This window comes from Aegilops tauschii, chromosome 5 (assembly GCF_002575655.3).
Source record: "Aegilops tauschii subsp. strangulata cultivar AL8/78 chromosome 5, Aet v6.0, whole genome shotgun sequence".
Lineage (NCBI taxonomy): Eukaryota > Viridiplantae > Streptophyta > Magnoliopsida > Poales > Poaceae > Aegilops > Aegilops tauschii.
Genome location: NC_053039.3, coordinates 15882078 through 15908170, shown reverse-complemented (window position 1 = coordinate 15908170; position 26093 = coordinate 15882078). Strand labels below are relative to the sequence as shown.

Genomic DNA, 26093 nt, shown 5'->3' with positions numbered 1-26093 from the left:
GCCTTGTGTGATTGCCCATCCAATGACCTGTCCGGGTTTTCTCAAGTCCAGCTCACGGAATTCTTCTATGTTCATAGAGAAAAAGATCTTCGTTGCCACAGAATGTCTGCAAGCATATTGCTTCTCATGCACCTCATTAAGTATCTTCTGTTTTTCTTTCACAAGCCTACGGAAAACTTTTCTCTCCTTATGATCAGAAGGTTCCTCCATGAATGGATACTTGTTGAGATCCATCATGGCATCAAACACCTCATCATTGCTCTTGAACCATGCTTCAAGCTCCCTCTTGATACCAAGTTCTCGGTCCGCTACAATCTTCTCAGACGCTGCCGCCAAACTCTTAGATTCAATGCCACAACACTTCTCATATACTTTCTTCAACTGCTCCGGGGTCATGTTTTCTATGCTACATGAAATGGAACAAACCATAACTCAAATCAAATGATACAATACAAACACAAAGCATAACTTATTTATAATAACCTAGGTTACATAATGTTCTCACTGGTTCAAATGACATAGGTTGCATAAATGATAAGGGTACATGCCATTATAGTCCAAATGACACTACAACATCATTTGTTTCAACCCCCTCTACTACTCCATCAACAAGACATCTTTGTCGTACGGCCCGGGGTTGCAACAAATGACATCATTTCTTTCACGGACCCAAGCCCAACGAGTTGCCCGACTAAGTATCTCCGATGATGGTTGTCTTACTAGCCAATCAATGATATGGCCAGGGTTGTTAAAGTCCATCTCATTCACTTCATCCCTTGTTCCACACAATGCAATTTGCCTTGCAAGAGCGCGTCTATGATTTTTCTCTTCATTCTTGAGGTTTCTTATGTTTTTCTCTTTAGCTTGGTATAACTTAACTCTGGCATCGTCGCACTTTGACACATAATACTTTGAAAAATCTCTACAAGCCGCATTCAATGCATCAACGGCTTTGACCCACAAGTCCATCTTTTCCTCAATGACTGCACGATCATGCTTCGCCGCCGCCTCCGGAGAAGTCTCAACAAAGATGATCGATCCCATCCTAGAAGTTGAGGGATTACTATAACGGTCATCCAAGGCAAAAATCCTAACCGTGTCTTGACAAAAACTATGACCCTAGGAGTAGATCGAGCTATAATTCAAGAGGTAACTAATCTAACAAAACCCTAACTAAACTATAACCATAACGTTCGTCATATAGGCATTTACTTAAGCATAACCATAACCATAACCATAACCATAACCCTAACCATGTCATTATACCTAACCCTAACAAAACCCTAAATGACATTTCTTACTACCCAAACAATGCTAGTGACACAATACATTGTCAAAGCACAAACATTACCCTAAATGCATCATATACATTGATTTCACCACAACAAAACCATGAACTAGTGATTCCAACAAAATGAGCAAAATGCATGATTTGAACCAACCAAATGAAAGGGGGATGGGGGAGGTACCTTGGGTGATGCAAATGGCCACGATCCACCGGCCAAATCTCAAGCAATGGAGGGGATCTAGTGGGTGATATGGTGGGGGAGAAGTGGCGGAGAGAGCTTCAGCTCGAAGAAGAGTGGGGTGAATGAGTGGGTGGGGGAGCAGCACAGCCCCCTCCCTCACAACCTTATCCAGGAACCTACCGCCAGACAGCCCGGCGGTAGGTTGCAACAGCCTACCGCCGTAGCCGGCGGCGGTAGGTCCCTTTGCCACGTGTTCACGGCCGTTAACGGCCAGACGGTGTCAGGGAACCTACCGCCACATGGGGCGGCGGTAGCCTCTACATCTCTACCACCGGGGTCTACGGCGGTAGCAAAATGGTCAAATCTCGAAAAAAAAAATCATAACGGGGTCAGATCTCGATTTTATACGTAAAAAGGGTCAAAACACGAAATTTTGCCTCCCAAGGCCTCCTATCCACTTTAGTGTGCACACGACGTCCCACGCGACCGCACTGCTGCCACCACTTGCACTGTCCCGGGCCACCCAAAAGAAGCGTATGCATATCTTTACAACAGAAGCAATGAACTCAAGGGGTGCCTCAAACGCCAACATGGAGTGAATTAGCATAGCAGCTAGGACTGAGTGCACTAGAATTAGCCTGCCCGATTTGTCAATAGTGGCTGCGCTCCAGGTTGCTAAATTTTTTCCGCACGCCATCCACGATACCCTGAAACTGCACGGCCATTGACTTCCTGAGACAGAGGAAGCCCCAAACACCTACAGGGGGAAACTTCCAATGGGACATCCCATGCCCTTAGACAACATATTTGTTTCATCGGCGGAGCACCTAATTGGCAGGAATAGGATTAGGCATTTCTGCTTGTTGATGCGCAGCCGAGAAGCTTCGCCAAAACGTCAAGAATTGCCAAACATACCGCAATGCCCATCGTATTTGGCTTCAAGAATAGCATTACATCATCGGCGAAGACGGACAAACACTAAGAAAAGAAAGTCCTCTGTTTCCCAATGGTGCCAGCAGCTCTAATCTCTCCGTATGTACAAACATGTGGTGCAAAACCTCCATCGCTAGAATGAATGGTAGAGATGATAGTGGATCACCCTGCTTGAGCCCCCTTGCACTGACTATCGTGTCACCCGGATGGCCATTGATGAGGATTCTTGTTGAGGACGTGAGTAGCCCACATATCCAAGCAATCCAGTGATGCCCAAACCCCTGCCAAGGACTTGTAGGAAAAAAGCCCAATCCAATGTATCAAAGGCCATTGAATTATCTTAGTTTCATGAGGCAAGCAGGCGCCCATAATGCATGCAACCTTTTGATCATACCTTGCACGAGTGCGAAGTTGTCATATACTCCCTCCGTTCCTAAAATATAGGTATTTCTAGAGATTTCAACAAGTGACTACATACGGAACAAAATGAGTGAATCTACACTCTAAAATATGTCTATATACATCTGTATATGATAGTCCATTTGAAATCTCTAAAAAGACTTACATTTAGAAACGGAGGGATTACCTAGTTATGGTGTGCATGGACGTGGGGTGCATGGAGAGGAATAACAATTCCTCTCCCAGGGTGACATATAACACGATACTGAGCCAACTAAGGGCTTGGTAAATACTGAAGTTGGTATTCATTTTGCACATGGATGCTGTTCGAATTGGTGTTTGTTCCACTGTATCTCTTTTGGGATTGCTTGTGTAGCGATTAATGGAATTCGCAAATAAATTTCTCATGTGACCGAGCAAATAAAGAAAATATAAAAGTTTCAGAAGCAAGCTGTCCTAAAAATCAAAATAATCCACTTTGCTCTGCTCAACTGGGCACTACCTGAACGACGGCGACGACTAGACTGAGTTCAGTTTGGCTGTCCATCCAATTGCCAGCAAAATACATCATCATACTACCAACGCCACACACATCAAACTGTTGTCCTTCCATGCATCTATGGCAACATGCCAAAAAAGAAGAAGCAGATCGAGTTCCTCATATCATATTACTACCTCTGTAAATCCGAAATAAGTCCCGTTTTCCATGACTCCACCGTCAAACCAAACTGAGCCAACACATCAACTGCAGCGTATGTCACCCTTCCACCCCTAAAACAAACAAAGAAACAAAGAGGCACAACTAATTGGAATGATGGACGGCATGTGCAAATCATCATATATATGGAGCAGTCACCACTAGTAGAAAAGAGGGCTTTCGTTCGGGCCTGGCCAGCCCATTAGTCCCGGTTCTGCACGAACCGGGATCCATGGGGTGCATTAGTCCAGGTTCGTGAGCCCAGGGGCCCGGCCGGGGCATCGTGGGCATTGGTCCCGGTTCGTTTCGACCCATTTGTCCCGGTTCTAGGCACGAACCAGGACCAATGGGCCTTGCTCCTGGCCCACAGCCATTGGTCCCGGTTCATGGCTCGAACCGGGACAAAAGGGGGAGCTTTAGTCCCGGTTCCGGCCACGAACCGGGACAAATGAGTTGCCTATATATACCCCATCGCCGCGGCAGAGCACTCTGCAGTGCTCTATTTTTTTCTGGCCGGCGAGGGGGAGGGCATTCGGTGCTCTAGCTCACCTCCTATGCACATGAGGTGTTCGATGAAATGCCCGAGCCACACTAGTTAAGCTTTCTCCTCTCGAAGCTCGACCTTCGAGCTCCATTTTTCCCGAGATTTGTCTAGGTTTATATTAGCGGTCCGTCACGCCCCGTCCCTGTCTTCACCGCCGTCGATCGCCCCTGCCGATCTCGTCGCCGACACCACCGTGGTGAGCCTCTTGTTCTTATCTTCTTTCTGAAAGATTTTTTTTTACTTTACATAGATACTTGTCTAATTTTCTTAGTTTTGACACACATAATTATATATAATGCACGCAGATGAACCGACAATGGATGTACGGTGACATACACACCTCCGAGTACATTAAGGGCGTGCATGATTTTCTCGAAGTGGCTGAGGAAAACAAGCAGAATGGTTTTATGTGTTGTCCATGCCCTAAAATGTGGGAATACGAAGTCTTACTCTGACCGGAAAATCCTTCACACCCACCTGCTTTACAAGGGTTTCATGCCACACTATAATGTTTGGACGAGGCATGGAGAAATAGGGGTTATGATGGAAGACGGCGAAGAAGAAGAGGACGATGACAACTATGTGCCCCCTGAATACGGTGATGCTGCAATGGGGGAAGCTGTTGAAGATCAAGAGCAACCATACGATGTGCCCGATGATGCTGCAACGGGGGAAGCTGCTGAAGATCAAGAGGAACCAGACGATGTGCCCGATGATGATGATCTCCGCCGGGTCATTGTTGATGCAAGGACGCAATGCGAAAGTCAAAAGGAGAAGTTGAAGTTCGATCGCATGTTAGAGGATCACAATAAAGGGTTGTACCCCAATTGCGAAGATGGCAACACAAAGCTCGGTACCGTACTGGAATTGGTGCAGTGGAAGGCAGAGAATGCTGTGCCTGACAAAGGATTTGAGAAGCTACTGAAAATATTGAAGAAGAAGCTTCCAAAGGATAACGAATTGCCCGACAGTACGTACGCAGCAAAGAAGGTCGTATGCCCTCTAGGATTGGAGGTGCAGAAGATACATGCATGCCCTAATGACTGCATCCTCAACCGTGGTGCGTACAAGGATTTGAACGCATGCCCGGTATGCGGTGCATTGCGGTATAAGATCAGACGAGATGACCCTGGTGATGTTGACGGCGAGCCCCGCAACAAGAGGGTTCCTGTGAAGGTGATGTGGTATGCTCCTATAATACCACGGTTGAAACAACTGTTCAGAAACAAAGAGCATAAGTTGATGCGATGGCACAGTGAGGACCGTAAGAAAGACGGGAAGTTGAGAGCACCCGCTGTCGGGTCGCAGTGGAGAAAAATCGAGAGAAAGTACTGAGCTGAGTTTGCAGGTGACCCAAGGAACGTATGGTTTGCTTTAAGCGCGGATGGCATTAATCTATTCGCGGAGCAGAGCAGCAATCACAGCACCTGGCCCGTGACTCTATGTATGTATAACCTTCCTCCATGGATGTGGATGAAGCGGAAGTTCATTATGATGCCAGTTCTCATCCAAGACCCTAAGCAACCCGGCAACAACATTGATGTGTACCTAAGGCCATTAGTTGAAGAACTTTTACAGTTGTGGAATGGAAACGGTGTACGTGCGTGGGATGAGCACAGACAGGAGGAATTTAACCTGCACGCGTTGCTGTTTGTAACCATCAACGATTGGCCCGCTCTCAGTAACCTTTCAGGACAGACAAACAAGGGATACCACGCATGCACGCACTGTTTAGCTGACACCGAAAGTATATACCTGGACAAATGCAGGAAGAATGTGTACCTGGGCCATCGTCGATTTCTTCCGACCAACCATCAATGTCAAAAGAAAGGCAAGCATTTCAAAGGCGAGGCAGATCACCGGAACAAGCCTACCATGCGTACCGGTGATCACGTACTTTCTATGGTCAATGATTTACACGTAATCTTTGGAAAGGGTCCCGGCGGACTAGCTGTTCCGAATGACGCTGAGGGACGCGCACTCATGTGGAAGAAGAAATCTATATTTTGGGACCTACCCTACTGGAAATACCTAGAGGTCCGCTCTTCGATCGACGTGATGCACGTGACGAAGAACCTTTGCGTGAACCTGCTAGGCTTCTTGGCGTGTATGGGAAGACAAAAGATACAGCTGAGGCACGGGAGGACCTGCAACGTTTGCACGAAAAAGACGGCATGCCTCCAAAGCAGTATGAAGGTCCTGCTAGCTATGCTCTTACCAAAGAAGAGAAGGAAATCTTCTTTGAATGCCTGCTTAGTATGAAGGTCCCGACTGGCTTCTCGTCGAATATAAAGGGAATAATAAATATGCCAGAGAAAAAGTTCCAGAACCTAAAGTCTCATGACTGCCACGTGATTATGACGCAACTGCTTCCGGTTGCATTGAGGGGGCTTCTACCAGAAAACGTCCGATTAGCCTTTGTGAAGCTATGTGCATTTCTCAATGCAATCTCTCAGAAGGTGATCGATCTAGAAATCATACGAAGGCTAAGGAGTGATGTGGTGCAATGTCTTGTCAGTTTCGAGCTGGTGTTCCCACCATCCTTCCCCAATATCATGACGCACGTCCTAGTTCATCTAGTTGACGAGATTGTCATTCTGGGCCCCGTATTTCTACACAATATGTACCCCTTTGAGAGGTCATGGGAGTCCTAAAGAAATATGTCCGTAACCGCGCTAGGCCAGAAGGAAGCATCTCCATGGGCCATCAAACAGAGTATGTCATTGGGTTTTCTGTTGACTTCATTCCTGGCCTTAAGAAGATAGGTCCCCTAAATCGCGGTATGAGGGGAGACTGACTGGAAAAGGCACGCTTGGAGGGGACTCAATAATATGCAGGGACGAATATTCTTGGTCTCAAGCACACTACACAGTTCTACAGAACTCTACCTTGGTGACCCCGTATGTCAATGAACACAAGAACAGTCTGCGCTCCAAACACCCAGAGCAGTGCGACGACTGGATTACATGTGAACACATCAGGACTTTCAGCAGTTGGTTGGAAACACGTCTCAGAGGTGACAACACTGTTTGTGATGAGCTGTACTCATTGTCCAGCGGACCATCTTCGAATGTATTGACTTACAAAGGATACGAGATAAATGGGAATACATTTTACATGATCGCCCAAGATCAAAAGAGCACCAACCAAAATAGCGGTGTCCGCTTTGATGCAGCAACCGAGAGGGGAAAGGATACATATTATGGTTACATAGTGGACATATGGGAACTTGACTACGGACATGATTTTAAGGTCCCTTTGTTTAAGTGCAAATGGGTCAATCTGTCAGGAGGCGGGGTACAGGTAGACCCACAGTACGGAATGACAACAGTGGATCTGAACAATCTTGGGTACACTGACGAACCGTTCGTCCTAGCCAATGATGTGGCACAGGTTATCTATGTGAAGGACATGTCTACCAAACCGAGAAAAAGAAAGGATAAGGAAGCGAATACATCATACGATTAGCCAAAGCGCCACATAGTTCTTTCAGGAAAAAGGGACATCGTGGGAGTGGAGGGCAAGGCAGACATGTCTGAAGATTATGAAAAGTTTCATGAAATTCCTCCCTTCAAAGTCAAGGCTGACCCAAGCATCCTGATAAACGATGAAGATTATCCATGGTTACGGCGCAATAAGCAAATGACACAAGCGAAGAAAAAGTGAAGACTTTCTCTCCACAACTATTATGATGATACCATGCCAACTTTCAACCTTTTCGTAGTTCATTTGAAATGCCTGTTGTAACAAATGAGTTTCCGTATGAAACCCTGATATCTCGAAACAGATTGTCCGTTTTGTACACGAAGTGCATCCAGTTTTTGCCGTAACCCTCTCTACTTTCTTGCACATGCTATGTGGATGAAATTATGATACCATGCCAACTTTCAACCTTTTCAGAGTTCAATTGAAATGCTTTTTCAATTTCAGGGTCTTATAGCTCAAAATAATCAATAAATGCATGAAAAATAACAAATGAAGTCAGAAAGGGTTGAAAATTCATGATGTGGCTTTTAATGGTGCATTTTGAACACAGAAAAACTATGGAGTTCAAATAAGTTCAAAAAAATGAAACCCCTTTGTAACAGACGAGTTTCCGTATGAAACCCTGATACTTCGATAGAGATTGTCCGTTTTGTACACGAAGTGCATCCAGTTTTTGCCGTAACCATCTCTACTTTCTTGCACATGCTATGTGGATGAAATGATGATACCATGCCAACTTTCAACCTTTTAAGAGTTCATTTGAAATGCTTTTCAATTTCAGGGTCTTATAGCTCAAAATAATCAATAAATGCATGAAAAATAACAAATGAAGTCAGAAAGGGTTGAAAATTGATGATGTGTCTTTGAATGGTGCATTTTGAACACAGAAAAACTATGGAGTTCAAATAAGTTCAAAAAAATGAAATCCCTTTGTAACAGACGAGTTTCCGTCTGAATTATCATAAAATATCAAAAAGAATTATCATAAAATAAAATAAGGAAAAGGAAGAAAAGATGAAGAAGGAAAGAAGGAAGAAGAAGAAGAAAAAGAAGGAGAGGAAGAAGGAGAAGAAGAAGGAGAAGAAGAGGAGAGGAAGAAGAGGAAAAAAGAGGAGAAATAAATAAGAAGAGGAAAAAAGAAGAAGAAAAAATAAGAGAAGAAGAGAGGAATAGAGGAGAAGAAGAAAAAATAGAAAATACCTCTGTTCCTTTCTTCTTCTCCTCTTTTTTCTTCTTTTTTTTTCTTCGATCTTCTCATGATCTATTAATCCTTTCTTCTTCTCCTCTTTCTTTTTCTTCTTCCGGACACCGCGGAGGTGGTTAATTAGTAGTGGAACTAGTTAAACTAGTTTATTTATAGTAAGTTCTTATTTAGTAGTTGAACTAGTTGATTTAATAAAACTACTTTATTTATAGTAAGTGCTTAATTAGTAGTTGAACTAGTTGATTTAATAAAACTACTTTATTCTACTATATATAGAAGTAGTTTATTTTTAGTAAGTACTACTTTATTTTATTTATAGTAAGTGCTTAGTAGTTGAACTAGTTGATTTAACAAAACTACTTTATTTTACTATATATATATAAGTAGTTTATTTTTAGAAAGTACTACTTTATTTTTTTATAGTAATTAAGTGCTTAGTAGTAGTTGAACTAGTTTATTTAAGAAAACTATTTTATTTTACTATATATAGAAGTAGTTTATTTTTAGCAAGAAAATTAATAGAACTACTTTATTTTTTAGTTCAAGCAATTATTCCCGCATCGACGTCGATGATGCCTATCCCGCATCCTCGTCGTCGACTTGGCGGAGGAGACCGGCTTGATCAGAGGGGCCATGTCCGGGACTGAGCTCCGCCGGGCTGGTATTGGGAGGTGCTACCTTCCGGGGGGCGTAGGTTGGTGAGGAGCCAGCCCGTCGTTGAACCGATCCTTGTTTGGTGGTGGTCGCGTGTGCCAGTGACGGTGCCGAGGCTTTCGGACACCGCGGAGGTGGTACGTCACCGTGTCAGCAAGGAGGACGAGCACGTCTGTCGCTACATGGTTGCGTTGGAGGGAAAGTCCGACATACCTGGCAGGTTCTTCAGGGATCTCACTAGAGCTATGATCCTGTGATGGTTCCTTCTCTTTGGGTGTCCACGGCCCGCGCCGATACCCGTCGGGCGCTACGGTTCTAGCTGTATTAGCGATGCTATATGTATGATAGTATTCGAGGTGCATTAGTGATAATATTCGACGATGTACGGACGCAAGAGATGATGTAGTTTTGCTTATAATTGAATGCATTCTAATTTGAATACTACTTTATTTTACAATTTGGTTTTGCTTATTGAATGCTCAAATTGGAAAAGTACTCCTACTTTGAATGCTAAAATTGCAGAGCACTATGCAAGGCGTATGCATTTGATTAGTTGATAGCTTATAGGGTTTATGTTTTTGCAGAAATCTAGGAGCCCCTCCATCATCCCCGCCGTCGTCCCCGTCACTGACCCCCCTCCGACCTCGAGGTGAGACTAGCCAAATCTCCATGTCAATATGAGTCCTATATATATGAGAGGACGATATGTCCTTTTTTAGAAAGATAATTAAACGATATTTTGGGTTGAGTTTAAGTTTGTCGAGTCTCCACCATATATGAGAGGACGAAGAATCCCGACTGTTGTCATGGGGGTAGCTTCTCCTTCGTTCCCGTGTGCTAGACAATTTGTTGTAATGCACTCGAGAACGAAAGGAGGAGCTACCATCACCGACGGTCGCAATGTCAGAGAGGAATCAGTGAGGGAGAGTCTCCACCATATATATATATGAGAGGACGAAGAATCCCGACTGTTGTCGTGGGGGTAGCTTCTCCTTCATTCCCGTGTGCTAGACAACTTGGTGTAATGCACTCGGGGATGAAAGGAGGAGCTACCATCACCTACGGTCGAATATGTACACCACGTGAGACGAGTGTTTTCAAGAAAAGACTCGACAGACCGATAGTCAACCCGTGTTGAATAATAATGATCTAATTTAGGTTTTTTAGTACATATATTTAATTGTACAAGTTTAATATTTGAATTATGAACATAGGAAATGTCGTACTCGGACGACGAAAGTCTCCCAGGGGAGTGCGACTGGTGCCACGACGACCGAGGTCTATGCGACAGGCCTCACCTAGACGAAGATCGGCGCTTCAGCATTAAGCTGGAGGAGACCTTCGATGTTGAAATGGTACCACTACAAAAAAAAGACACATCCGTGACATTTTGGGCCGAATGAAAATCTTTTCTGTCATACTTATGACACTTCTATGACGATAGTTGTGAGAAAACCCGGTATCATCATAGATGTGGTGGGGTCCTACTTCTATGACAAAAAATCATGACAGAAAATGGGCTTTTCGTCCTGGGCGGGCCAGAGACGCAGCTGCATGACATTCTTTGGGCCGTCCATGACGGAAAAAACCATGGTAGAAGCGAGGGCGAGGAAAATATCGGGGTGTTCCCGGTTACGGTGGGTGGTCGGGGCCGAGCGATGCGCATTTCTCTCATACACGCACGCGCGTAGGTGCGAGGCGTTGGGCTCTAACTGAACCCGAGCGATTTCACAGCAGGCTACGCGTTACTGAACCCGAGCGATTGATCGATGGCTGTTAACTGAACTTGATCGAGCGATTCCTTCGCTACTGCTGCTAACTGAAGCCGATCGATGCTGCCTCTGGATGAATAGTGAGTGTTGTGGGGGGCGGGGGGGGGGGGGGGGTTGGATGAACAGTTCCCGGTGGGGGTGGATGAACAGGACCCTGTGGTGTTGCCTCTGGATGAACAGTACCCCGATCGATCGAGCTGGTTGGGGCTGGATGAATAGGACCCCGTGGATGGCAGGATGAACCGGACCACCCCGTGAGGGCAGGATGAACAATAGATGATGGAGGGCTGGATGAACAGTAGCCTATGGAGGGGTGGTTGAACAGGAGCCCGTGGAGAGGGCTGGTTGAACAGTAGCCGGTGGAGTAGCGCGCAGTGGAGGCTGGATGAACAGGAGCCCGTGGATGAACAGTCGTAGGTGGAGGCTGGAGGAGGTCGACGGTGGATGAACAGTAGCTCGTGGAGGCTGGAGGGGGTCGACGGTGGAGATGAACAGTATCCCATGGAGTCCCGTTTTGTGGTACGCCACACCCCTCCCGATGAACAGGACCCCCGTTTCAACCATAGCGCTCCAACACAAGTCCGTTTCCTCCGTTTTGCGGTACGCCACACCCATCCCGATCAACAGGGCCCCCGTTTCGAACGTAGGAGGTCCGTTTCCTCCGTTTTGCGGTACGCCAGACCCCTCCCGATGAACAGGATCCCGTTTCGAACGTGGCCGGTCGAACACAAGGCCGTTTCCTCCGTTCTGCGGTACGCCAGGCCTCGTTTCCATCGGCTGTTCCGTCCAAGCCGGTTGGCTCCCACGCGTTCCGTTGCCTCCCGATGAACACGACGCATTCCGTTGCCTCCCCATGAACACGACGACGACGTTGTTTCTCCATTCCGACCCAGCCATGTACACGAGTCTTGGCCGTACGTACGCGCGAGTAGGCGTTTGAGACCCCGCCCGTCTGTACGTACGTGGCCGTATTTACTTTCTTGCACCCTGGCCGCTGGACGTACGTGTACATGCTACGTGCGCGCATCTCTACGTCGACCAGTACGTACGTACACGTTCGCGACCAGAATGACAACGCTACGTACGCTTCGACCAGGTGGGTCCCGACTGTCAGGCACTTCCTTGCGTGCGAAGATGTAGCTGGTGGCACTACAGGAATCAGCTACTTTGCCGTCTGCCACGGCAGATGGCAAAGGCAAGGATGGTGGACGGCAAAGGCCTTTGCCGTCTGCCGCGAACGGCAAAAGGCTCCGGCAAAGTAGGCTACGGTAAAAAGCTTCTTTGTCGTCTGCTTTCTGAAGCGGACGGCAAAGGGGCCTTTGCCATCAGCGGCTGACGGCAAAGAAAGCCGACGGCAATAAATGTGTTGTTAGTCCGTTAGGCGGCTAACGGCAGCCTTTGCCGTCCGCCGCTGACGGCAAAGAGCATCCGGCCTTTGTCGTCCGCCGAATGACGTCAGCTGGACGTCACTGCGGGACAAGCCTTTGCTGTCTGCCACTATAGGCAAAGTGCTCAAACATGCCAGTCCCAGGAAGCACAGGTAGGTGCCACGTGGCATGTTTGCCGTCAGCTAGCTGACGGCAAAGAGCCTGTACAACCCTGTTTTAAATTTAATTCATTCAATTTGACAGCAATTCATAGATATACAGAGATATACACAGCAATTCATATATATACACAACAAGCATATCCAACACACAAGTTTCATCATATATACATACATAACCAACACATATATAGTTCCATCCTTACATATTACAAAAGTTTCACATTGTTCATCCTACACCGTTATTCATCCATCCATATAACAAGTTCCAACCATGCAAGTTCATTGATACAAAATAAAAGCACAAATGGAAAAGAAGCACTCCATCCATGCAAGCTTCCGTGAATTAAATCAAATCTGCAAAATGATAAACAAGATGTTATAAAAAGAAGAAGAACATGAAGAAGAAGAAGAAGACTATAAGAAATAAGCATACTTAAGTAAAATGGAGCTAACCTAGAAGAAAATGAAGAAGAAGAAGAAGACTAGAAGAATACTAGAAGAAGACTAGAATAATAATAATAATAATAATAATAATAATAATAATAATAATAATAATAATAAGAAGAAGAAGAAGAAGAAGAAGAAGACTATAATTAAGCTTATTATGTAAACTTGGTCATTTTGTGCTAACATACGTAATTTTGGAGTTAACCTATAGGAAACTAAGCATATTAGAGATAACTTAGCATATTAGAGCCAACTTAGGTAAAATGGAGCCAACCTAGCTAATTATGCCATCTTTGAGTGAACTAAGCATATTAGAGCTAACTTATAGCTAACTTATGACCTAGAAGAAGAAGAAGACTATAAGCTTATTATGTAAACTTGGTCATTTTGTGCTAACATAAGTAATTTTGGAGCTAACCTATAGGAAACTAAGCATAGTAGAGATAACTTAGCATATTAGAGCTAACATATGTAACTAAGCATATTAGAGCTAACATAGGTAACTAAGCATATTAGAGCTAACTATATATAGATCATTTTGGAGATCTGACATAGCTGACATAGTTCAGTTCTCATTATTCTTCTCCTTCTCCTTCCTCAGCTCGATGCGCCAAGAGCGGCGAGGCAATGGAGGCAGTGGGATGTAGTCTTCTACCACAATTGGCGTGGTCATGTCGCTCAGCTGTGGGATCGCTGGCGCCACCACCGGCGCGAGGTCATTGTCAGGCACCACCACCATCGCGAGGCCATCTTCAGGCAGGACAGGCATGACCATCGCTAGGTCATCCTCAGCCACCACCATCTCTTGCCCATGGTGCGCCACCACCATCTCCTGCCCTTGGTCGGCCACCACCATCGCTAGGTCATCCTCAGCCTGATGCCCACTCTGCTCCTCTTCTTCCCCACTCCAGTGCAGATCATCCTCCTTGCTGTCTTTGCTGCAGCCCGAATCGCTCCTGCTTTTGATACAGCTAGAATCGATGTTGCTTTTGCTACAGCCAGAATCGCTGCTGCTTTGCCTGTAGCCAGTGTAGCTGCTGCTACTCCCATTGCCTGTCCAAATGCAACAATTAATGGCCGTTAACAATCGATGCGAGACAAAGCCAAATGTAGAGGAATAAAAAGAGTCAGAACGTACCGGCATCATCGTCGTCAGCGTAGCGCATGTGACACATAGTCGCGTTGAACACCTTCACAATGAGCATGGTGGCGTCGTCGTCGTACCTGAAGAGAAGGAAGTACCCCAGCCGCAGGTCGTAGGCACGGTAGAACTTCTCCCAGCCATGACACAGGTACATGTGGCCCTCCTTGATCACCAACTCCACGTCCCACAGCCTGTGAAACCCGCTGCCGGCCTGTCGCAGCTTCACATTATTTGGTGGATCTTCACCCAGCATGTTCATAAAAGTGTCAGGCAACCTCTGCAGTTTGGGACAAGGAGTGATGTAGCAAACAACAGAGTTATCATAATGAGAAGGGTGAAGGGGAGATCTCTCCTTTTATATACCTGCCTCTTGGAGGAAGTGCCAAGTATGATACTGAAGAACTCGAAAGCATCCAACCCGTACTTCGGCGTGGTAGAGCGGAGCCTGCGGTGATGGCCTCCCCCCATCTCTAATAAGCAGCAGAAGAGACCAATTAGTATCTAGCTAGAAGCATATCTATAAACATAGAGCCAAGTTTCTAGACATGAAAGAAAACTGAGAAAAAAAAGCAATGCACTTGTGCTCAACAACATCAACAACACTTAGTTAATTTGGTAGGTTAGTTGGCAATGGCAATTGGCACCCTTCGAAACTAGGGATTTCTTTAGACGTGAAAGAAAACTGAAAATGTTGAAAAAATGAGCATAGTAATCTAAAAATAGGGGAAAAATACACTTCTTCTTTCTCCTCTTTATCTTCTTGTTTTCATCTTTCTTCTTTCTTCTTAACCAAAACTAAACCGAAAGTTCCTTCTGGTGTGATCACATTGGAATACTTGTGGCAACAAATCATAGTTGCACCATATTTTAGGTGGCTCTAGGTGCCACACACCAAGCAAACAAACAAACCTCAAATCAGAAACTAAGGGTGTAGTGTCATAAAATCAATTTACTTTGTATGCAAATTAGAATGTATAGTTTGCCTTTCCGCAAAAAAGAAAAGGAAAAGACGTGTATAGTTTGCCTCTTATGACAGATTCCATAAGCAATATGCATGCCTTGTTGTTTTCTCAAATTAAACTAATTCGAGTGTTGCTGATTGATGAATTTGAATATATGCAAAGGAATTTGAGGAAAGCTTTTGCTCTTCTCACTATTAATTTCATAATCTTTTATACAACCCCTTCAAGGAGTCTGTGGATAACTTTCGTTTACAGTTCACTAGATATGTGTATTACATTTTCTATTGGAAATGCATTTGAATTCATTTATCACAAATACTAATTCTAAAGTTTAACTCTGATGATACGGTTGCCACGTACCCACCAAGACATGCCAATTTTTTCTTGTATATAAAAGAACTCGTGCACTAATATTTACTTCACTGAAAGATTTTTCACTTTGAAGGGAAATAGTTGTTGTTCCATCATCTATTAATAATATAACAATAATAATTCATTATATGCCAATGAGTTGAGAAATCTGGCACTACATTATTTAAATGACACATAAAAAGCATAATGTACAAAAAATTGATCATGAATAACTAAACACTGTGGATCAATAATAGTATAGAAGATGATCTAACTAATAAGACTACTAGTGAGAATTGAGATTATACACAATTATAGTAGAGAAGATGCTATCTATGCTCTAAACCTAAACTAAAGTAAACCTAAACTAAACCAAACCTAAAATAAACCTAAACTAAACTTAAAATACAGAAACAAAAACAGAAAAAACAAGAGGTCTCACCGGGTGGAGGAGGGGGCACCAGAGGGGTAGGGCGGCCGCGGTGGTGGAGGAGAGGGGCGCCGGGGCGGCCGGGCGGAGGAGGGGGCGCCGGAGTGGCGGGGAGGCCGCGGTGGTGGAGCAGAGGGGCGCCGGGGCCGCCGGATGGAGGAGGGAGCGCCGAAGCGGTGGGGCGGCCGCGGTGGTGTAGCAGAGGGGCACCGGGGCCGCCGGGGTGGAGGAGGGGGTGCCGCGACGACGTGGGTGGCGTGGGGCGGCGGCGGCTCGGGCACGGGCGGCGTGGCGCGACGACGGGGATTACGCGGGGCGGGGAAGGGGGTCACTGGTGCTGCTGGGGCGGCGCGGCGACGGGGGTGGCGCGGGGCGGCGGCGGCACGAGGGCGGGATGGTGCGGGGCGGCGGCGGCGCGGGCGGAGAGAGAGAGAGAGAGGACAGATGTGGGGCACGGACGGGCGTCGATATGGATTTTAGTTAGGGCACGGTTCTTTGCCGTCCGCTAGCAGACGACAAAGATCCTAGCTAACGGGCGTTAGCTTGGCCACTTTCTTTGCCGTCTGCTAGCGGACGGCAAAGACAGTGTCCGTTAGGTGGTTCTCGGTAGTGGGCCACCCTCATTCTTTGCCGTCGGCTAGCGGACGGCAAAGACTATATGCCGTCTGCTGGCGGACGGCAAAGACTTGGCTGACGTCAAATATGGTCTTTGTCGTCAACCAAATCTTTGCCGTCAGCTTCTATTGAGCTGATGGCAAAGAAGGTCTTTGCCGTCAGCTAGCGGACGGCAAAGACATGGCTGATGGCAAAGATCGTGATTCCAGTAGTGTGGGTCCCAGTAGTCAGGGGCCGAATCATTTTTTTGTTTTTTCCCGGACGCACTTCCTTGCGTGAGAAGATGTAGCTGGTGGGTCCCAGCAGTCGGGGGGAAATGTTTTTATCGCGAAATACGGTGGCCCGTCCGGTGGGTCCCCGCTGTCAGGTGGAGGAATAATTATTTTGCGCGTAATAAGGAGGCACTTCCTTGCTGTGGCCGTGGACCCAGCTGTCAGCCTCTCCACGTACAGCCCACATCCCATGGAAGCCGTTCCTTGACCACGTTGACCACGCCACGCCGAGAGCACCAGGGCGGTGGACGATGGCGAGGCCTAGGAAGGGGACGATGAGGAGCCGGGGAAGACGCGACAGTGGAAGCCCGCACGGAGAGGAGTACAAGGGTTCACTGGTTCGGCTGCGGTGTGAGGCTGCCATCGCCGTAGGGCCTGGCCAGCGGTGGGAATAGTAGGGGCGTGAGGCCTCCGTGGCAGCACAACCGGCCACAGGAGGCAGGAGCATGCGGCACGACCGGCACTGCTTTGGGCGGCTGGAGCAAGAAGACCAGAGGTTGAAGAAGCACAACAGCCGTTGGATTGACATCGTATGGTCTCTGGAGCTAGAATCGTTCATATTGACTAAGTTGACAAAGCACTCTGTCCCCGTCAACTTAGTAGGCCCACAAGTCAGCCTCCCACCAAGGTGGGTCCCAATTAGCAGGGGGAGTATTCATTTTTTTGTGCGTAATAAGGAGGCACTTCCGGTGGGTCCGAGCTGACAGCGGGGGGAACGTTTTTTCGCGAAATACGGTGGCCCGTCCGATGGGTCCCAGCAGTTAGGGGGGAAACGTTTTTTTTTGCAAAATACGGTGGCCCGTCCGGTGGGTCCTTGCTGTCAGGTGGAGCAATAATTATTTTCTGCGTAATAAGGAAGCACTTCCATGCGGCTGCCGTGGACCCAGCTGTCAACCTCTCCACGACAGTACTCTTCCGATGGAAGTCGTTTCTTGACCACGTTGACCACGCCGCACCGAGAGCACCAGGGCGGTGGACGACGGCAAGGCCTAGGAAGGGGATGACGCGGAGCCGGGGAAGACGCGGCATTGGATGCCCACACGGAGAGGAGTACGAGGGTTCACTGGTTCGGCTGCGATGTGAGGCTGCCGTCGCCGCAGAATAACAGGGGGTGTGGTTGAGTAGAGGGATGCACTGGCCAGCGGTGGGAGTAGTAGGGGGCGGTGAGGCCTGCACGGGAGGCGGGAGCAGGCGGTCCCGCTGGCGCTGGATTTGGTGGCTGGAGCAAGAAGATCAGAGATTGAAGAAACACGACGGACGTTGGATTGACATCCAATGGTTACGTTTGCTAGAATCGTTTGTTGACGTATATAATAACTAAAAAAATCTTGCATACGCGTCAACTTAATAGGCCCATAAGTCAGACCATTCCCTCTTTTTTTTAATAATTTATATATAGCTCATTGCGACTCCATATGCAATTTATTGCAGTCCGTTTTTTTGGTTGGCCAGGGCCAATTTTGCATATTTCTGTGGGTTCCAAACTATTTTTAATACCGAAATGTCGAGCTAGATTTAAAGTACTTTGAAGATATATTTAAATTAGGTTAATGCCCAGTGAAATAGGAATCTGAAAATGTGAAATATTCAGAAATTATAAAGTAATTGCCAATTTGTCATCTGTTTTTATATTTACAACCCATTTCATATTACTTTCAAGATTTGCCGGTGTCTTGAAAGAGTTGCAGCCCATCAGGGCGTAGAAAAATAAGTAGGCCTGGATTGGGTATTCTTCAGAAAAAAATAAAATGGGCACATTTTCAAAAAGAAAAAAATAGTTGGGTGATACGTCTCCAACGTATCTATAATTTTTGATTGCTCCATGCTATATTATCTACTGTTTTGGACAATATTGGGCTTTATTATCCACTTTTATAATATTTTTGGGACTAACCTATTAACCGGAGGCCCAGCCCAGAATTGCTATTTTTTTGCCTATTTCAGAGTTTCGCAGAAAAAGAATATCAAACGGAGTCCAAACGGAATGAAACCTTCGGGAGCGTGATTATTGGAACGAACATGCAGGAGACTTGGACCCTACGTAAGAGAAGCTTCCAGGAGGCCACGAGGTAGGGGGCGCGCCCATCCCCCAGGGCGCGCCCTCCACCCTCGTGGGCCCCACGTTGCTCCAGCGACGTAATCCTTCCTCCTATATATACCTACGTACCCCCAAACGATCAGATACGGAGCCAAAAACCTAATTCCACCGCCGCAACCTTCTGTACCCACGCGATCCCATCTTGGGGCCTGTTCCGGAGCTCCGCCGGAGGGGGCATCCATCACGGAGGCTTCTACATCAACACCATAGCCTCTCCGATGAAGTGTGAGTAGTTTACCTCAGACCTTCGGGTCCATAGTTAGTAGCTAGATGGCTTCTTCTCTCTTTTTGGATCTCAATACAATGTTCTCCCCCTCTCTCGTGGAGATCTATTCGATGTAATCTTCTTTTTGCGGTGTGTTTGTTGAGACCGATGAATTGTGGGTTTATGACCAAGTTTATCTATGAACAATATTTGAATCTTCTCTGAATTCTTTTATGTATGATTGGTTATCTTTGCAAGTCTCTTCAAATTATCAGTTTGGTTTGGCCTACTAGATTGATCTTTCTTGCAATGGGAGAAGTGCTTAGCTTTGGGTTCAATCTTGCGGTGTCCTTTCCCAGTGACAGCAGGGGCAGCAAGGCACGTATTGTATTGTTGCCATCGAGGATAACAAGATGGGGTTTTTATCATATTGCATGAATTTATCCCTCTACATCATGTCATCTTGCTTAAGGTGTTACTTTGCTTTCATGAACTTAATACTCTAGATGCATGCTGGATAGCGGTCGATGAGTGGAGTAATAGTAGTAGATGCAGGCAGGAGTCTGTCTACTTGTCTCGGACGTGATGCCTATATACATGATCATACCTAGATATTCTCATAACTATGCTCAATTATGTCAATTGCTCAACAGTAATTCGTTCACCCACCGTAAAATACTTATGCTCTTGAGAGAAGCCACTAGTGAACCCCGGGTCTATCTTCATCATATTAGTCTTCCAATACTTTGTTATTTCCTTTGCTTTTTACTTTGCTTTTATTTTACTTTGCATCTTTATCATAAAAATACCAAAAATATTATCCTATCATTTCTATCAGATCTCACTCTCGTAAGTGACCGTGAAGGGATTGACAACCCCTTATCGCGTTGGTTGCGAGGATTTATTTGTTTTGTGTAGGTACGAGGGACTCGCGCGTAGCCTCCTACTGGATTGATACATTGGTTCTCAAAAACTGAGGGAAATACTTACGCTACTTTGCTGCATCACCCTTTCCTCTTCAAGGGAAAACCAACGTAGTGCTCAAGAGGTAGCAAGAAGGATTTCTGGCGCCGTTGCCGGGGAGGTCTACGCAAAAGTCAACATACCAAGTACCCATCACAAACCCTTATCTCCCACATTACATTATTTTCCATTTGCCTCTAGTTTTCCTCTCCCCCACTTCACCCTTGCAGTTTTATTCGCCCTCTCTTTTTCGTTCGCCTCTTTTTCGCCTGCTTGTCGTTATGGCTAGTCCCTTATCCACTCCGTTGTCCCCTGAGTTTGAAGTCTTTCACTTCAAACAAAGACAAGGAGAAAACTTAAAAGATGCCTGGTTGAGAATAATGGAGTCTTATCGTAATTGTACCTTGGAAGTGAACCTGAGGAATTTGCTTGGCAATTTTTATGTTGGATTAAATATGTCTCATAGACAACTATTGGATTGCGTTGCCAAAGGCAATTTTATTGAAATTGATCCCCATATTGCGCTTGAAGTTGTAGAAGGTATAGTGGGAACACTACCTCAACAAAAGGGGCCACATCCTACTGAGGAAGAGACACAAGTTTTTGAAAAAAACTTGCGAAGTAACTAAGATTTTACAGAAGTCTCTTGAACCTCTTAAGAACGTTAGCGGAAATATTCATCGTATGAATATGTTGATTACTCTTTGCAATAAGCGGTTGGATTCTTTAGATCTAAAAATTTCAGAATATGAAGGGAAACGAAAAGAACCTCCCGGATTCAAGCTGGATTCCGCTAAAAATTTGAAAACCAAGGATGGCAATACGCAGATCTATCCTTGCTTTTATGCCTAGTTAGGGGCGTTAAACGATAGCGCTTGTTGGTAGGCAACCCAATTTTATTTTTAGTTTTTTGCTTTTTAATTCTGTTTAGGAATAAATCTTTGTTCTAGCCTCTGGTTAGATGTGTTTTTATGTTTTAATTAGTGTTTGTGCCAAGTTAAACCTATAGGATCTTCTTGGATGATAGTTATTTGATCTTGCAGAAATTTCCAGAAACTTTCTGTTCACGAAAACAATTGTTAAAAATCACCAGAATGTGGTAAAATACTGATTCCAATTGCTGCTGATCAATAAACAAATTGTCTAGGTCGTCCTATTTTTGCTGATTTTTTGGAGTTCTAGAAGTTTGCGTTAGTTACAGATTATTAAAGACTGTTCTGTTTTGGACAGATTCTGTTTTTCGTGTGTTGTTTGCTTATTTTGATGAATCTATGGCTAGTATAATAGTTTATAAACGATAGAGAAGTTGGAATACAGTAGGTTTAACACCAATATAAATAAAGAATGAGTTCATTACAGTACCTTGAAGTGGTCTTTTGTTTTCTTTTGCTAACGGAGCTCACGAGATTTCCTGTTAAGTTTTGTGTTGTGAAGTTTCCAAGTTTTGGGTGAAAGATTTGATGGATTATGGAACAAGGAGTGGCAAGAGCCTAATCTTGGGGATGCCCATGGCACCCCCAAGATAATCTAAGGACACCATAAAGCCAAAGCTTGGGGATGCCCCGGAAGGCATCCCCTCTTTCGTCTACTTCCATCGGTAACTTTACTTGGAGCTATATTTTTATTCACCACATGATATGTGTTTTGCTTGGAGCGTCTTGTATGATTTGAGTCTTTGCCTTTTAGTTTACCACAATCATCCTTGCTGTACACACCTTTTTAGAGAGCCATACATGATTTGAAAATTATTAGAATGCTCTATGTGCTTCACTTATATCTTTTGAGTTATATAGTTTTGCTCTAGTACCTCACTTATATCTTTTAAAGCACGGTGGTGGATTTGTTTTATAGAAACTATTGATCTCTCATGCTTCACTTAGGTTATTTTGAGAGTCTTAAATAGCATGGTAATTTGCTTAAATAATCCTAATATGCTAGGTATTCAAGATTAGTAAAAACTTTCTTATGAGTGTGTTGAATACTAAGAGAAGTTTGATGTGATTGTTTTGAGATATGGAGGTAATAATATCAATGTCGTGCTAGTTGAGTAGTTGTGAATTTGAGAAATGCTTGTGTTGAAGTTTGCAAGTCCCGTAGCATGCACGCATGGTAAACGTTATGTAACAAATTTGAAACATGAGGTGTTCTTTCATTGTCCTCCTTATGAGTGGCGGTCGGGGACGAGCGATGGTCTTTTCCTACCAATCTATCCCCCTAGGAGCATGCGCGTAATGCTCGGTTTTTGATGACTTGTAGATTTTTTCAATAAGTATGTGAGTTCTGTATGACTAATGTTGAGTCCATGGATTATACGCACTCTCACCCTTCCATCATTGCTAGCCTCTTCGGTACCGTGCATTGCCCTTTCTCACATTGAGAGTTGGTGCAAACTTCGCCGGTGCATCCAAACCCCGTGATATGATACACTCTTTCACACATAAACCTCCTTATATCTTCCTCAAAACAGCCACCATACCTACCTATTATGGCATTTCCATAGCCATTCCGAGATATATTGCCATGCAACTTTCCACCATTCCATTTATCATGACACATTCATCATTGTCATATTCCTTAGCATGACCATCTAGTTGACATAGTATTTGTGGCAAAGCCACCATCATAATTCTTTCATACATGTCACTCTTGATTCATTGCATATCCCGGTACACCGCCGGAGGCATTCATATAGAGTCATATTTTGTTCTAATATCGAGTTGTAATCATTGAGTTGTAAATAAATAGAAGTGTGATGATCATCATTTTCTAGAGCATTGTCCCAAGTGAGGAATAAAAAAAAGAGAGAGAAAGGCCATAAAAAAAGAAGAGAAGGATCAAAAAATTGAGAGAAAAAGAGAGAAGGGACAATGCTACTATCCTTTACCACACTTGTGCTTCAAAGTAGCACCATAATCTTCATGATGGAGAGTCTCTTGTTTTATCACTTTCATATACTAGTGGTAATTTTTCATTATAGAACTTGGCTTGTATATTCCAACAATGGGCCTCCTCAAGTGCCCTAGGTCTTCGTGAGCATGCAAGTTGGATGCACACCCACTTAGTTTCTTTTGTTGAGCTTTCATACATTTATAGCTCTAGTGCATCCGTTGCATGGCAATCCCTACTCCTTGCATTAACATCAATCGATGGGCATCTCCATAGCTCATTGATTAGCCTCGTTGATGTGAGACTTTCTCCTTTTTGGTCTTCTCCACATAACCCCCATTATCATATTCTAATCCACCCAGTGCTATGTCCATGGCTCGCGCTCGTATATTGCGTGAAAGTTTATAGGTTTGAGATTACTAAAGTATGAAACAATTGCTTGGCTTGTCATCGGGGTTGTGCATGATGAGAGCATTCTTGTGTGACGAAAATGGAGCATGACTAAACTATATGATTTTGTAGGGATGAACTTTCTTTGGCCATGTTATTTTGAGAAGACATAGTTGCTTAGTTAGTATGCTTGAAGTATTATTATTTTTATGTCAATATGAACTTTTATCTTGAATCTTTCGGATCTGAATATTCATACCACAATTAAGAAGAATTACATTGAAATTATGCCAAGTAGCATTCCACATCAAACATTATCTTTTATCATTTACCTACTCGAGGACGAGCAGGAATTAAGCTTGGGGATGCTTGATACGTCTCCAACGTATCTATAATTTTTGATTGCTCTATGCTATATTATCTACTGTTTTGGACAATATTGGGCTTTATTATCCACTTTTATATTATTTTTGGGACTAACCTATTAACCGGAGGCCCAGCCCAGAATTGTTGTTTTTTGCCTATTTCAGAGTTTCACAGAAAAAGAATATCAAACGGAGTCCAAACGGAATGAAACCTTCGGGAGCGTGATTTGTGGAATGAACATGATCCAGGAGACTTGGACCCTAGGTAAGAGAAGCTTCCAGGAGGCCACGAGGTAGGGGGGCGCGCCCACCCCCCAGGGTGCGCCCTCCACCCTCGTGGGCCCCATCTTGCTCCACCGACGTACTCCTTCCTCCTATATATACCTACGTACCCCCAAACGATCAGATACGGAGCCAAAAACCTAATTCCACCGCCGGAACCTTCTGTACCCACGAGAACCCATCTTGGGGCCTGTTCCGGAGCTCCGCCGGAGGGGGCATCCATCACGGAGGGCTTCTACATCAACACCATAGCCTCTCCGATGAAGTGTGAGTAGTTTACCTCTTCGGGTCCATAGTTAGTAGCTAGATGGCTTCTTCTATCTTTTTGGATCTCAATACAATGTTCTCCCCCTCTCTCGTGGAGATCTATTCGATGTAATCTTCATTTTGTGGTGTGTTTGTTGAGACTGATGAATTGTGGGTTTATGAACAAGTTTATCTATGAACAATATTTGAATCTTCTCTGAATTCTTTTATGTATGATTGGTTATCTTTGCAAGTCTCTTTGAATTATCAGTTTGGTTTGGCCTACTAGATTGATCTTTCTTGCAATGGGAGAATTGCTTAGCTTTGGGTTCAATCTTGCGGTGTCCTTTCCTAGTGACAGTAGGGGCAGCAAGGCACGTATTGTATTGTTGCCATCGAGGATAACAAGATGGGTTTTTATCATATTGCATGAATTTATCCCTCTACATCATGTCATCTTGCTTAAGGCGTTACTCTGTTTTCATGAACTTAATACTCTAGATGCATGCTGGATAGCGGTCGATGAGTGGAGTAATAGTAGTAGATGCAGGCAGGAGTCGGTCTACTTGTCTCGGACGTGATGCCTATATACATGATCATACCTAGATATTCTCATAAATATGCTCAATTCTGTCAATTGCTCAACAGTAATTCGTTCACCCACCGTAAAATACTTATGCTCTTGAGAGAAGCCACTAGTGAAACCTATGGCCCCCGGGTCTATATTCATCATATTAATCTTCCAATACTTAGTTATTTCCTTTGCTTTTTTACTTTGCTTTTATTTTACTTTGCATCTTTATCATAAAAATACCAAAAAAATTATCCTATCATTTCTATCAGATCTCACTCTCGTAAGTGACCGTGAAGGGATTGACAACCCCTTATCGCGTTGGTTGGGAGGATTTATTTGTTTTGTGTAGGTACGAGGGACTCGCGCGTAGCCTCCTACTGGATTGATACCTTGGTTCTCAAAAACTGAGGGAAATACTTATGCTACTTTGCTGCATCACCCTTTCCTCTTTAAGGGAAAACCAACACAGTGCTCAAGAGGTAGCACTGGGCTGCTCACATGGTGAACATAAAATATAACCCTGGGCTAGACGGGCCACAACCCAGTTCAAACCCTGCTCCGTCTCAACAATAGCAAAAAAATACTGCTCGAGCTGCTACGTCCCAGGTGTCAGCCGATCTTGTGCTGTTCTCTTGTCTATTGACTATATACGCTCACAATGTCGTGGGTCCCAGATGACACGAAAACACTAGGAGGAAGCATTTAATTTTTCCATACGCTGACATGGTGGGCCCTAATGTCATCCTCTCCACGTACTTCTGCCGATTCCTATTGTTTGTTGACCATGTTGACAACGCGAGAGGGCGGCGCCGCGGCGAGCGCACCAAAGCACGCGGAGGACAACGGCGAGGCCTCAGACGTCGGCGTTAACGATTTAGGAGACGGTGGGGCGGCGACGCGTGCGTTGAGGCGTAGCCATCCATGGGAGGCGGAAGCAGGCGGCCCCGCCGGCGCTGGTTTGGTTTTGGCAGCTGGAGGAAGACATGACTGAAGAAACCCGACATACTGTAAAAGCAGCAGGAGTACTTAACAACCTTAACTGAAACCAGCAGGGGCACTTAACAACCATAGCTGAAAGCAGTATGAGTACTTATACAGGTTCAACCGTATAAAGCATGCCTCGAACAGTGCTACTTTGCCTACAGTTAACCAAGGG

The 26093-nt window shown here is 45.0% G+C and overlaps 1 pseudogene; it reads right to left on the bottom strand.

The window, feature by feature from the left end:
• Nucleotides 1–2790: 2790 nt before the first annotated feature.
• The window catches only part of LOC109762761 (importin subunit beta-1-like), an 89613-nt pseudogene continuing 66310 nt past the window's right edge, over nt 2791–26093 (bottom strand).